Source organism: Eschrichtius robustus, chromosome 12 (assembly GCF_028021215.1).
Source record: "Eschrichtius robustus isolate mEscRob2 chromosome 12, mEscRob2.pri, whole genome shotgun sequence".
Classification (NCBI taxonomy): domain Eukaryota; kingdom Metazoa; phylum Chordata; class Mammalia; order Artiodactyla; family Eschrichtiidae; genus Eschrichtius; species Eschrichtius robustus.
The window spans coordinates 42,979,468-42,989,110 of record NC_090835.1 but is presented as its reverse complement, the minus strand read 5'-3'; the positions used below and the strand labels follow the sequence as shown (position 1 = coordinate 42,989,110).

Here is a 9,643-nt window from a genome sequence, read left to right as displayed (position 1 = left end):
ACTCACCTGCCTCTGGGTGTCGGATGCGCCAGGCCACAGAAGAGGGTGTTGGGAAGGGGGAGAAGCCAAAGGAGTTAAAGGCACAGCCAGGCCAGCTCTCCAGGCCCACCACACCCTCTGCAGAGGCTTTACCCCCACTGGGGCTCTGCCTCCTCCATCTCTTCAGGAAGCCAAGGAGATTTGTCGTGGGCTTGCCAGGCAGAGGTACTGCTCACTGACAGCGCTTTCCACCTCAGAATGACCTCTGAGTACCTAGTTCTAGGATTTCTCTTCTTTTCCATACAAGATCCTTACATAACCAGCATAATTCTTTCTGTTGTGCAGAAGGAGAAACTGAGATACACGCACAGACTGAGATCTGGCCACACCTGGGCCAGTTCCTCTCCACCACTCTTTCTTCCCACACCATCTCAGAGATTTAAGTTTCTTGGCTTTTGGAAAAATGGTAGGTTAAAGAACCTGATCTCAAAGTATCTCCTCATAAGATACTTCCTAATTACCGAGGGTAAAACAGTACCTTTACAGTAAGGAAACTTCGCAGATATAACTTTAACCAAATTGAAGTTAACATCACCAATAATGAAATGTATCAACATCACGTGCCCTCGGATACGGTGCCCCAAGAACAGAACATCACTTCACTGGTTTTCCTGCCCAAAAGGCATAATCTCAATCTAATTATGAGAAAACATCAGACAAATGCAGATGTCAGGATATTCTACAGAATATCTTCAACAGGATAATAATCTTCAACAGATCAAAGTCTGATGAAATTGTTTTGGAACCAGACAGAAGTGGTGGTTGTACAATATTACGAATGTACTAAATGCCACTGAACCACACACTTTAAAATGGTTGCTTTTATGTGATGTGAATTTAACCTCAACTAGAAAGAGGATCAGGTTCATGAAAGACAGAGAAAGACTGAGGAGGAACTAAACACACAGGACAAATGATGTAATGTGGCATCCTGGAACAGAGGACGATACTAGTGGGACAACTGGAGAACTCTGAATAAAGTATATAGATTAGTTAATGGTATTGTATCAGTAAATTTCCAGGTTTTTATATTTGTGTTATGGTTTTATAAAATGTTTACATTTGGAAAGACTGATTGAAAGGCATATGGGAGCTCTTTGTACTATTTTTACTATTTTTTTTTTTTGGTTAAGTCTGAAATTATTTCTCAATAAAAAGCTAAGAAAAATCTGCGACACAATTTATGCAATACAGTCTTGAACACGGATTAATAATGAGAAGTTGGAAACAATCAAAATGTCCAGTAATGATGGCTAAGTAAATTATTCTATAAAGCAGAACACTATGCAGTTATTAACAGTGGCATCAACGACAAGGGCCTAATTTTCAAAATATACAAACAGCTCATACAACTCAACAAAAAACAAAGAACCCAATCAAAAAATTGGCAGAAGGCCTAAATAGACATTCCTCCAAAGAAGACATATAGATGGCCAGTAGGCACATGAAAAGATGCTCATCATCGCTAATTATTAGAAAAATGAAAATAAAAACTGCAATGAGGTACCACTTCACACTGGTCAGAATGGCCATCATCAAAAAGTCTACAAATAATAAATGCTGGAGAGAGTGTGGAGAAAAGGGAATCCTCTTACACTGCTGGTGGGAATGTAAATTGGTATGGAAAACATACCAATGGCTGCTATGGAAAACAGTATGCAGGTTCCTCAAAGAACTAGAAATGGAGTTGCCATATGATCCAGCAATCCCACTCCTGGGCATATACCCAGACAAAATTATAATTTGAAAAGATACATGCACCCCTCTATTCAAAGAAGCACTATTTACAATAGCCAAGACATGGAAACAACCTAAATGTCCATCAACAGATGAATGGATAAAGAAGATGTGGTGAGGAGATATATATATATATATACAAACACACACACACATACATACATACATACACACAATGGAATACTACTCAGCCATAAAAAAGAATGAAATAATGCCATTTGCAGCTACATGGATGGACCTAGACAAATACCATATAGTATCACTTAAATGTGGAGACTAAACTATAACACAAATGAACATATCTAAGAAACAGAAACAGACTCACAGACACAGAGAACAGACTTGTGGTTGACAAGGGGGAGGGGAGGTGGGAGAGGGAAGGATTGGGGAGTTTGGGATTAGTAGATGCAAACTATTATATATAGAATGGATAAACAACGAAGTCCTATTGTATAGCACAGGGAACTATATTCAATATCCTGTGATAAACCACAATGAAAAGAATGTGAAAAAGAATATGTATACATATATATATATATATATATGTGTGTGTGTATAACTGAATCACTTTGCTGAACAGCATAAATTAACACATCACTAACACATCAGTAAGTCAACTATACTTCAATAAAATTAAAAAAAAAAAGTGGCATCAATACAGTTTTACATACACTGGAAAGTCCTGTCCACGTGGTGACAAGGGAAGAAAGCAAAGTTGCATCTGACATCATTGTGGAACCTGGCGTTTGGGGATGGGATTTTATTTTATTTTTTAAAAGTTAATTAATTAATTAATCAGCTGAGTTGGGTCTTTGTTGCTGCATGCTGGCTTTCTCTAGCTGCAGCAAGTGGGGGCTACTCTTCATTGCAGCATGCGGGCTTCTCATTGCAGTGGCTTCTCTTGTCGCGAAGCATGGGCTCTAGGCGCCCGGGCTTCAGTAGTTGCAGCACGTGGGCTCAGTAGTTGCGGCACATAGGCTCTAGAGCACAGGCTCAGTAGTTGTGGCGCAGGGGCTTAGTTGCTCCACGGCATGTGGGATCTTCCCGGACCAGGGCTCGAACCTGTGTCCCTTGCATTGGCAGGCAGGTTCTTAACCATTGCACCACCAGGGAAGTCCTGGGGATGGGATTTTAGATTTGATTTATTTCTGTAGACTTCCCACATGTTCCAAGTTTTCACTAAGAAGCAGGTGTGACTTTTATCATCAGAACAGAAAAGCTGTTTCAGAAAATGGACCTTATTGACACAACCCTTGAGGGAACCTCACGTGGGTCTGGGGCACAGGATGCTGTGCTATTCATGGTCCGGCCCCTCACCAGGCCTCCCTCCTTAATGGGAGCGGCAATGGCCAGCTGAGTGACTTGCTTTGGGGATTCTGGGTTCCCTTCCTGGGTGATCATTTGCAGCCTGTTGAGACAGGCGTTCTAACCATGACTGCAGGGGAGCTGGGATGTGGCCACATGGCAGACCAGGCTGCAGAGGGGACACCCAGAAATGACAGACTCGCTGGGTCTGCACTGACTGAGCTCACTTAAAGCTGTGACTGTGGGTCCTTACAACCACCCTGAAAGGAGGTGGGTGTTAGTACTAACACTCGTTATAGGGGTTCTGAGAGGCTGTGACAGCGGCCGAAGCTCATCCTGCTGGTTGTGCCTCAGAACCAGGACAAGAACTGGTGTGTTCTCTCTGCCCAATGCATTTTCAATCCTACTGCAAATCCTCACTCCAAGGCAGAGAAAAGCTTCAGAGGGAAATGAAGCAAAAGAGCCCACAGGACAACACAGATGGAAAAATATATCGTGTTCTTATATTGGAAGAATTAATATTGTTAAAATGACCACACTACCCAAGACAATATACAGATTCAACAGAATCCCTATCAAAATACCAATGGCATTTTTCACAGAACTAGAACAAATAATTTTTAAATTTGTATGGAACCACAAAAGACCCAGGATAGCCAAAACAATCATGAGAAAGAAGAACAGAGCTGGAGGAATCATGCTCCCTAACTTCAGACTATACTACAAAGCTATAGTAATCAAAACAGTATGGTACTGGCACAAAAACAAACAGATCAATGGAACAGAATAGAGAGCCCAGAAATAAACCCACACATTTTTGGGAAAATAATCCAAGACAAAGGAGGCAAGAATATACAATGGAGAAAGGATAGTCTCTTCAATAAGTGGTGCTGGTAAAACTGGACAGCCACCCATAAAAGAATGAAATTAGAACATTCTCTAACACCATATACAAAATACACTCAAAATAAATTAAAGACCTAAATGTAAGACCAGAAACCATAAAACTCCTAGAGGAAAACATAGGCAGAACACTCTTTGCCATAAATCATAGCAATAAAATTTTGGATCTGTCTCCTAAAGCAAAGGAAATAAAAGCAAAAATAAACAAGTGAGACCTAATTAACCTTAAACGCTTTTGCATACCAAAGGAAACCACTGACAAAACAAAGACGATCTACAGAATGGGAGAAAATATTTGCAAATTATATGACCGATGAAGGGTTAATATTCAAAATATATAAACAGCTCATACAACTCAATATCAACAAACAAACAAACAAACGAACAAGCTGCTTAAAAAATGGGCAGAAGACCTGAATAGACAGATCTCCAAAGAGGACATGCAGATGACCAACAGGCATGTGAAAAGATGCTCAACATCACTAATCATCAGAGAAATGCAGATCAAAACTACAGTATCACCTGTAAGACTGGCTATCATCGAAAACAATACAAATAACAAATGTTAACAAGGATGTGTAGAAAAGGGAACACTTGTGCACTGTTGGTGGGAATGTAAATTGGTGAAACCACTGTGGAAAACAGTATGGAGGTTTCTCAAAAAACTAAAAATATAACTACCATATGACCCAGCAATTCCACTCCTGGATATATATCTGAAAGAAACAAAAACATTGATTCAAAAAGTTACCGCAATGTTCAAAGCAGTGCTATTTACAATAGCCAAGACATGGAAGCAACCTAAGTGTACATCAACAGGTGAGTGGATAAAGAAGATGTGGTATATATATACAATGGAATATTACTCAGCCATAAAAAAAGAACTTTTGCCATTTGCAACAACATGGATGGGTATTATGCTAAGTGAAATAAGTCAGACAAAGACAAATACTGTATGATATCACCTCTATGTGGAATCTAAAAAATACAAAAAACCAGTGAATATAACAAAAAAGAAGCAGACTCACAGATATAGAGAAGAAATTAGTGGTTACCAGTGGAGAGAGGGAAAAGATGAGGGGCGATATTGGAGTAAGTTATTAAAGGTACAAACTGCTCTGTATAAAATAAGCTACAAGGATATATTGTACAACACAGGGAATATTAGCCAATATTTTATAATAATTATAAATGGAGTATAACCTTTAAAATTTTTCAATCATATATTGTAACATATAATATTGTACATCAACCATACTTCAATTAAAAAATTTTTTTTAATTAAAAGAAAAAAAAGAGAGCCCACAGGATGATGATTTTCCCCTGTGGTGGCGTGTTCCCAGAAGAGCACTCTTGGTCTCTACTCAACCTCCTCAGCAAGCTCATAAAAATGTTCCAGATGGAGCCTGGCCTGCCCACCAGATGAACCTCCTCAGCAGTTGAGTAAACATCCAGGAGTGTCAACTCTGGGTCTGAAGAGGAGAAAATATTCCAAACGAATCTGATGCATAAGAAAGGCTGAGGGTCTGGACCCTCAGGTTCAGGAGGAGCCAGTGGGATTTCTTTTTCCTGGTAGGACTCAATTTTGAGTTCTGTGTGGATATAAAGGCGTCCTGAAGGCAGAGTTCTTAAGCTGGAGGTCTGCGGAGGCAGCAGTGATACCCACTTCAGGCTCATGCAGACAAGAATGGTTGATTCCTGGTAAGGGGGCAACAGCCTAAACCAGCACCTCTTGCAGGGAGTGTGTGACTTGGGCCTTTTGGGCCTGGTCTCCCTGGGTGACACATGAGCTGTGATCTATAAACAAACTCACGAATGCCCCAAAATGAATGTACCAGGACTACGGCTCCCCAGGAGGCAGAGACCCAGGCACATGCTCTGTAAGGACTCAGCTAAGGCCCACGGAGCAAGAGCAGGAGGTCCCCCTGCTCCCTGCATCTCAGACGTAGAAAGTTGGAGGTGCTGCAGCTTATGCAAATGTGTCCTCCTCAGAGATGGCCAGACAACTCTCTCATCATCAGTGGTTTCACATCTTTTTAGCGCAGCCCACAATAGGAAATACTCTTCTGTTGCATATGAGTGCGCGTGCACACCCCCCCTCACCCCCGTTTCATGAAACAATACGTATTTTACAAGGTGTAATGCATTATTTTTTATTTCTTTTAAAAAATTCTGTTGCAAACCAATACACTGATCTCACACATCATGAACAGTTGTGCACATGGTCTGAAAGTACAGCTTCAACAGAGCAAACCTTCCCTAAAGCCATACAACGTGCCAGACACCATCCTAACATTCACATTCATTTCTCTCTTTGAATCCTCACAGCAATTTTGTGATTTAGATTATCTCCCTGATTTTACAGACGAGAAAACTGAGGCTTAAGTAAATTACTGCCAAGGTCACACAGGAAGGAAGCAGCTGAGCAGGGATTTGAACCAAAGACCGAGGCCAGGGCCCAAGGCCCCATCACCCCATGACCTCAGCTGCAGAAATTCAGGGCATCCTTTATGTACATGTCAGAGCACATGTCTTTCCCCCGAAGGTTTTTGCAAACACTATCCTGCAACGCTTTTCATAATTCCTTGGATCGGCGTCATCAGCTCCCGTGCGCGCAGATGAGGGATCCCTGGGGCTCACTCAGCTTTCCTAGGGTAATCACGAGGCTCAAGTCATTGATGATTTTTTCTTGAGGAAGCGGGGGGGGGGTGGGGGGGGGGTGGGGGGGGCGGGGAATGAAGTCTTTGGTTTGGGAGAGTAGACTCGTCAGTGGCTTGTCTTTGTTTCACTGTGAATCCTTTTCCTTTGTTAGGTGATTCTCAGGCAGATATGTATTTAAAAGATACAAGAAAAAGCCACATGGGTGTTGAGGTCCACAGATGGAAACCAAAGACCAGGACATTCATGTGCGTGGCCGCCCCAGGCTCTAATCACTCACTGGCCACCGCTCCCACTGGGAGGACCCTGGCTTCACTTTGTCTCATCTCCTTTTGGGATGGTTCTTCACCCAAAGGGCCCCTCGGTCCAGAAACCAGTTGGCCAGATAAGATGTGCAGAAAGATTGCTGGACAGACTAACAGTTTGGCTCTCCTTCAAACAAATACTTTCCTTGTTTTCTCAGCATTCATTGGCTGGGGAAGCCGCTGGTTATGAGGGAAGAGGGGCTCACAGTGGGCACAGCCCACCCAGCACCACACTGAGCCCCGCAGCACACAGGATCACTTAATCAGCAGGCCTTTGGGCAACCCCTGCAAGCCCCAAGTGGATCCTCAGACTTTAACATGCGTCAACATCACCTGGAGGGCTGTGAAAATGCGGATCGCTGCCGTCCCACCCGCTCAGAGTTCCTGATTCAGCAGGTCTGGAATGGAGCCTGAGAATCTGCATCTCTAAGTCCCCCGGTGATGAAGATGTTGCTGGTCTATGGACCACACTGTGAGGTGCACTGCCTCAGTACATCCTCAGCAAGAAAATTCGCAAGAGGGAATCTAGTAAAATCTTCCTCTCTTCACGTATCTTTGACAACTAAGGTCCCCTTTTAGGTTGGAACCCCTCACTTCTACTGGCTGGCCCACCCTGGAGGCTTATGCACTACAAGTTTTGACGTGAGAAAAACGTAAAATCCGTTGGCCTAGCTGGGAGAGCCCAGCCCAGGCTCTCAAAGTCTGGGGTTTCTGTGTGATGCCAACCTCACGTAAGTGTTTAATAAACATTGCTTAATCTACCTCATCAGGAAGGTGGAATTTTTTTTTTTTTTTTTTTTTTTTTTTGGCTGTGTTGGGTCTTCGTTTCTGTGCGAGGGCTTTCTCTAGTTGTGGCGAGCGGGAGCCACTCTTCATCGCGGTGCGCGGGCCTCTCACTGTCGCGGCCTCTCTTGTTGCGGAGCACAGGCTCCAGACGCTCAGGCTGAGTAGTTGTGGCTCACGGGCCTAGTTGCTCCGCGGCACGTGGGATCTTCCCAGACCAGGGCTCGAATCCGTGTCCCCTGCATTGGCAGGCAGATTCTCAACCACTGCGCCACCAGGGAAGCCCCCAGGAAGGTGGATTTTAAAAGCTGGTAACTCAACGTGTCTCACTTTGGGTTCTTCCAAGGAAAAAGTATTACAAAGATGAAATGGTATGACTAAAAGGAGACGTAGCACATACATTTCTACCCGAATCCACTTTGTGCATGATGTCACCAAGCCTGTGGAAATATGCATAGATTTGTTTGCTCCTAAGCCTTTTGCATGGTCAGTCTGGTTGCTATGAACACAAACAGGAAGTTGACAGGCAGGAAGGAGTCAACTAATCCAACTGGCCAAGTCACCTTCCTCTTTATTTTTCCTTCCCACTCCTCAGAGCCCACATTCTGAAAGACTGTGGCTACTACTGTCTCATTTTCCCATGCACACACCATTCAGTGTTGTCAGGATTCCTGTGCCGAAGCAAAAGGCTAGGGCTGCCTTTGTGTAGAGGTGTCCTCCTTCATCAGACGTCTGGGAATACTGAGGAGGGCTCAGGGATGCCTGTTTCTTCCTGTCACTATGCTGCAGAGGACAGCCACATTCCTTAGTCATTGTGCTCCTGGCAAAACGTTCTCCATCTCAACAAGATAAAATAGGAAGAACACAGAGAATTCTGGGCTATTCCTATGTTCTGGGTACAGCATTTCACTCTGGCTTGAGAACTGGGGAAAATTCATTCTTTCAGCCAAAGGGCTCGTAAAAACCCAGACAGAATCATACGGGATGTCGGAAGGAGACTCTCCCTCTGGTAAAGATATACGTGGTACGCTTAGGTGTAAATGATGAGTTTCCATTTTTAGGATCTGAAAAAAATTCAATACATCTTCAGCACTATCTACTGTATTCCTTAGAAATTCCATGGGAGGAAGAACCAACTTGGGTCACTTAAAAAAAATGCCCTTGAAGATGGGGTATTTTGAGGCACCCAAATACTTAAAAATATTCCCTGAGTCCTACTCTCCCTTCTGTGGCAGGAAGAGCAGAGCAAAAGCACTGTCTCCCAAGGGATGGATCCATGAGGGACAGCAGCAGAGTCAGAGCTTTCCAAACTGCTCTAGAGTCATTCAACACCACACTTCTTTCATAAACATATGCAGGAAGAAAAAAAAAAAAAGCACATGGGCAACAAATGCTACAAACTAGATTTAAAAGCAGCATTAAAAAAAAAAAGCCCAGATCACAGCCTTGACCATGGCGTAAACAGCACAGCAGAGGCAGGTCGAAGTTAATTGACTTGGAAAAGGTCACAGGGTTCCTTGGTTAAACATCCGAGGCATGGTGAAGAGCTTCTCAAAGCGATGTCCCAGGGTGTGTGTGGAAGCTTCCAGTGATTTCCTCTGGCTCAACTTTGCCTTCTGCTGGGTGGGCAGAAGAAAATGGCTCTCTCTCCCAGGCCCAACCCTAGAAGCAAACTCCACAGATCTGATGAGTTTTTCTGTAGCAACTGGGAGCCCACAAGCATAAGAGAAGGGACTCAGGCAGCAGAAAGAGCCAGAGGAGAGAGGCCCGGTGGGGGCAGCTCGTCCAAGAGGGGGCTGTAAACGTCCTTTAGTGGTGACGCAGTAGAGACCTCATTCAAGAGAGGGAGCATGCATACATGTCCTTTAAAAGCAATGAAAGAAATGCCCAAACACAGCACACTCACGTTGACT

The 9,643-nt window shown here is 43.5% G+C and overlaps 1 protein-coding gene across 4 annotated transcripts in view; it reads right to left on the bottom strand.

Annotated features, from left to right (window-relative positions):
- The window catches only part of ZDHHC3 (zinc finger DHHC-type palmitoyltransferase 3), a 58,348-nt gene that overhangs the window by 5,546 nt on the left and 43,159 nt on the right, over positions 1–9,643 (bottom strand). The window lies entirely within an intron of this gene.